The sequence below is a fragment of the Dendrobates tinctorius genome, unplaced genomic scaffold (assembly GCF_039654945.1).
Source record: "Dendrobates tinctorius isolate UK_male_01 unplaced genomic scaffold, ASM3965494v1 ptg000046l, whole genome shotgun sequence".
NCBI classification, from domain to species: domain Eukaryota; kingdom Metazoa; phylum Chordata; class Amphibia; order Anura; family Dendrobatidae; genus Dendrobates; species Dendrobates tinctorius.
Genome location: NW_027361714.1, coordinates 70,440,001 through 70,445,315, shown reverse-complemented (window position 1 = coordinate 70,445,315; position 5,315 = coordinate 70,440,001). Strand labels below are relative to the sequence as shown.

At 42.7% G+C, this 5,315-nt stretch overlaps 1 non-coding gene across 1 annotated transcript; it reads left to right on the top strand.

Moving 5' to 3' along the window:
* The first annotated feature begins 778 nt into the window (after positions 1 to 778).
* Positions 779 to 884, top strand: LOC141089669 (U6 spliceosomal RNA). Its single transcript, XR_012232364.1, has one exon. It is a non-coding gene; the product is annotated as a U6 spliceosomal RNA (small nuclear RNA).
* Positions 885 to 5,315: the final 4,431 nt, after the last annotated feature.

Below are 5,315 nucleotides of genomic sequence, written 5' to 3'. Positions count from 1 at the left end.
TGCTTCTTCATTGACAGTAGCTGAAAGAGAGGCTGTATGATGCAAAACATCATCTCTGCTCTCCAATCAAGAAGTGAGATCAAGGGGGTATCAATGAATATGTTTGAACCTACCCTATCCTAAGCAACTTCTGTATTGTTAGTGAAAATCTTACTATTGTCTTAATATAGTAGTTAGACAAGGGCGGAGCCACAGGGGCCCAAGAGGTCAAGGGGCCCATTTTAACTTCTAAACAGGTGGAATTGTGCATTATGATGAGCAACTGAATTGATATGCAAAGGAACCATACAGTATATTGTTCTTGTACAGGGGCTCTCTTTTGTCTGTGTCCCGTCAATGAAGTTAGGGTACTTTCTGATCTGTAACCTGTCAGGAGTCTGCACTATTGCTACAGCTTCTTTCCAGTTTATCTTTGCATGTCTGATACTGTCATGCAGGGAACTGAACCACTGATTTATTAAAGTGAATTCTTGAGATTCCTTTCATGTGATTGTATTGTAAATCAATATACTGTATCAGACTGTAAGAACAGTTGTTATCAACATTCTTAGCATAATTGTAATTTCATTTATATTGAACTAAAATATCAAAAGACAATGTAAAATATTTGGTAAGATTTTACTGAGCAAAAATGAAACGCACTTTCTATTTAAAGGGTAGCCAGGATCAAAAGTTTAAATCCCAAGACATAAATTTTCATGCTCCTCTCCAGCTCAATTCAGCAGAACAGTTCATTTGCACAGCTCTGTATGGTAAATGTACAGGCATGATCCCTATTGTGCTATCTCCTGCTATATACACACACCAAAATTGGAGCAATATGGGGATTAGCATGGCGCCTGGGCAAGGATGATACAGAAATTTGTGAAGCTTTCCTATTTCTTTTCATTATTATAACAGAGTGAAAAATCCACTGGGTGTAAAACAGCCTGGTCTCTTCTCAAGCTGTATTTGGCAATGTTAGGGTGTGTGCAGATGCTGCGGAATCCGCTGCGGAATAATCCGCACGGATTTTGCAAAAACCGCAGATAATCCGCAGGTCAAAAGACCTGCGGATTATCTGCGGTTTTGCCTGCGGTTTGGTCCTGTGGATTCACCTTCTCCACAATGGTGGAGATAGGAACCCGCTGCGGATTCCGCAGAAAGAATTGACATGTCAATTCTTTCTGCGGTTTCAAAACCGCAGCAAATCCGCGCGGATTTTTCCGCAACGTCTACACAGCGGTTTTTTGGTACCATTCATTTGAATGGTACTGTACACCGCAGCTAAAACTGCTGTGGGTCTGCAGCGGCCAAAACCGCTGCGGAACCGCAGCGGAATCCGCAGCGTGTGCACATACCCTTACATACACTGTTTATTCATGGCTATCAATCTAGCAACATTGTACAGATTGCTAAATCATTTGTTCTCTTGAGTTAGGCTTGGTATTCAGAGATTTTCTGGAAGATATTGCCTGTTCGAATTTAGTAGAAAATCTGATAGATGTAGCTGTACTTGTCCCAGTTATTCGATCATTTTGTGCTAGATAAATGATAAATTCAACTACAGGTTTGGCTTTTTTTAATAAAAAAGTGTTCCCATATTTATCTCCCCAATTAATTTAGTATAAAATGCTACCGCATCTGTTTTAAAAATCCTTTCTGGTTAATTTTTAATTTTAAACTGTATATATACAGTTGTGTGAAAAAGTGTTTGCCCCATACTCATTTCATATTCTTTTGCATGCTTGTCACCTTTAAGTGTTTCAGATCACCAAACAAATTTACATATTAGACAAAAATAACACAAGTAAATGCAAAATGAAGTTTTTAAATTAAGGTCTTTATTATTAAGGGAAAAATAAATCCATACCTACAAGGCCCTGTGTGAAAAAGTGATTGCCTCCTGCCCACCCCTTAAAACATAAATTACCTGTGGTTTATCACATCTGTGGGAAGCTGAGCTCAAATTCCCTAGCCATACACAGGCCTGATTACTGCCACACCTGTTCTCAATCAAGAAATCACTTAAATAAGACCTGCCTGACAAAGTGAAGTAAACCAAAATGTCCTCAAAAGCTAGACATCATGCTGCAATCCAAAGAAATTTTGGAACAAATGAGAAACAAAGTAATTTAGATCTATCAGTCTGCAAAAGGTTATAATGCCATATCTAAAGCTTTGGTACTCCAGAGAATCACAATGAGAGCCATTATCCACAAATAGCAAAAGCACGAATCTTCCCAGGAGTGGCTGGCCGACCAAAATTACCCCAAGAGTGTAGCAATGACTTATTCAAGAGGTCACAAAATACCCCACAACAATATCCAAAGAACTACAGGTCTCACTTGACTCCATCACAAGAAACAGACTGGGCAAAAATGGTCTGCATGGCAGAGTTCCAAAATGAAAACTGCTGCTGAGCAATACGAACATAAAGGCTCATCTCAGTTTTGCTAGAAAACATCTTCAGGATCTCTAAGTCTTTTGGGAGAATATTCCGTGGACTGATGAGATAAAAGTTGAACTTTTTGGAACGTGTATGTCCCATTGCATCTGGCATAGAAGTAACATTTCAGAAAATGAACCTCATACCGACAGGAAAATATGGTGGTGGTAGTGTGATGGTCTGGGGCTGTTTTGCTGCTTCAGGACCTGGAAGACTTGCTGTGGTAAATGGAACCATGAATTCTGCTGTCTGCCAAAAAATCGTGAAGGAGAATGTCCTGCCATCTATTTGTAGGGAAGGTGACCTGACGGACGGATGTGTCAGAATAGAGAAGGGAAGGTTTGCACAGTTTAGACAGGTGTCATTTACTACAGTGGGGAAACAGCTGAGAAAGTGTAGTGGACATGCAGTACCTTGGGTTCACCATTAGAGGGCAGGGAGGAGTGTGAGCAAAGGACTTGACATCAGCTTAGGGCTTAGGAAACCGTTGGTCATGGGGGGCGGAGTTACAGGGAAACGGGAAAGATATAAATTTGAAGGAGGGTTCCAGAAAGTTCCAGTCCCCAGGGGGAGCTCCAGTGACAGGAGGACTACGACAGTTTGTGCACTGTGAGGAGAATCAAACTAGGGTGACTGAGGAGAGAGAACGTCAGGGGGGTGGTCCTGACAGGAAGAACCACAGTATAGACGAGGCACGGGGTGAAGGACACCGTATTTGCAACGACGAAGCTGACCAGTAAAGTGCTGATGGTGTACGAGCCTAATGCGGCCTGTTATGATTGAGTCACCATAGGAGGCAAAAATAGAAATGCTAGCTAAGTCCAGAAAACCAGAGAAGTTGGCAGCTATCGGATTGCAGACCCCTGAACCTATCAACACAACTAGCAGTAGCTGTGGGGAGCTCCTACGATGCCCTAGGCCCCTCGATCACAGCCGGAGGACTACATAGCCTAAAGACAGAAAGGGAAATCTAAACTGCCCCAGAGCAGACCCCAAAGCAAAAGGCAGCCCCCCACAGATAATGACGGTGAAGCAAGAAGAAAGAACAAAACACAGACAGAAAGATAGACTGAGCAAAGATGGGGCCCAAGCTAGCTTAGATAGGAAAGGACAGGAAGGCTGCTGTCTGCAATCCGTGGAAAACCCTATGAAAATAAGAGCCAACAAACTAACAGTAAAAAAGGCCCTGAAGACGCTAGGCTTCAAAAAAGGCTATGTCAGTACTCAGGAATATTCTGAAGACAGAGCAACAGGCAAAAGGAAATTCAGCTCACCCCAGCAGGGAATGGCAGAATCCAGAAAAGCAAGGCAAAAAACAAAACACTAATGCAAAAAGGCAAAGCAGAAATCTTAGCTTTAGATGAGCAGGAATCAGACTGGTTTCCTAGAAGTCCACAGAGAAATCACCCGCAGGCCAGAAGGGTGTCGGCAGCCTTATATCCAGTCATTAACTCCACCCAGCCAGTCATCATCATCAGCCCCAGGTGTTTGACAATCAGGCTCACTACCTTTCTTCAACAGAAGAGGGAGTTCCTCGGGCCTCAGTAGTGAAGGGGAAAATGAACTCACAACAGCGGCCACAGTGACTGAGCTGACAGGATCGTCACAGAGTGAAAAAGAGGTGGTACATATAAATACGTCCCTGGTGTAAAGTACGTTGTGTGAAGCGGCCCTGGACATGGAGGACCGTGGGAAAGACATTGCGGTGTGCTGTGAGGGCCGTCAGTTGGACGGTGGAAAATAAACTTGGACCTGTTGCACCGAAACCTGCCTCATCTTGTGTCTGTACGTCACTGCGCGGTATCCAGAAGGACCACCCCCCAGCCCGGCCCACTGACCCTACATATTTATGACCAAAAGCTGAAGCACAATTTGGTTAAGCAGCAGTACAATGTCTTAAAACACATCAAGTCCACCTCTGAATGGTTTAAGAAATACAAAATTAAGACTTTGCAGTGGCCTAGTCAAAATCCTGACCTTAAACCGATTGAATTGCTGTGACATGACCTCAAAAAGGCTGTTCATGCTCAGAAAATGTCCAGTGTAGCTGAACTACAATAATTCTGCAAAGCTGAGTGGGCCAAAATTCCTCCAGAGCATTGTAAAAGACTCAATGCCAGATATTGCAAATACTTGATTGCAGTTGTTGCTGCTAAGGGTGACCCAACCATTTATTAGGTTTAGGGGACAATCACTTTTTCACACAGGGCCCTGTAGGTATGGATTACTTTTTCCCTTAATAATAAAGACCTTCATTTAAAAACTGCATTTTGTGCATTTAATAAAGTGGAGCCTCAACAGAGAGGATGTAGATAAGGGTAATAAGGAAAGGGATACATGTAATAGCGAGGAATATATATTGCAACAGTGTGCTAATATACACCTATTAATAGATACCTGGCCTCCCTAGTAATTCATAAGTTGCATAGTCAGAGTGGTCCAGCAAGAAAACTAGGAATTCAGGTATTACCTATTAAAATAGGAAAAAAGACTATTTCCATGTCCCTCAACTCTCCATTCCATTAGCATAATTGGACATAAAAAGAGCTATCCTATATACAGTGATTTTAATTGGAGGACATAAATGGGAAGATCTGAGCATGTGTCCCTCCATCGGCTATGCAGTCTGTAAGGCACTTGCAACTGCAATGCGAGTCTCTCGCCTCAATACCCGGCACTGCCACCGGTCATTCAGACCAGAGCGTAGCTGCATAGAAACACATGCAGCCGCACACTCCGGTCCCAAGTGCCTAGGAAGACTATACTAACAAGCATGCTGTGCTTCACAAAAAAGGAGAACTTGTAACAACCCTGGCCCCATTAATTTCCCCAAAACATCTATTAAAATAAAGTGGCCAATCCCTTTGTCGTCCTTACTGAGATTCTT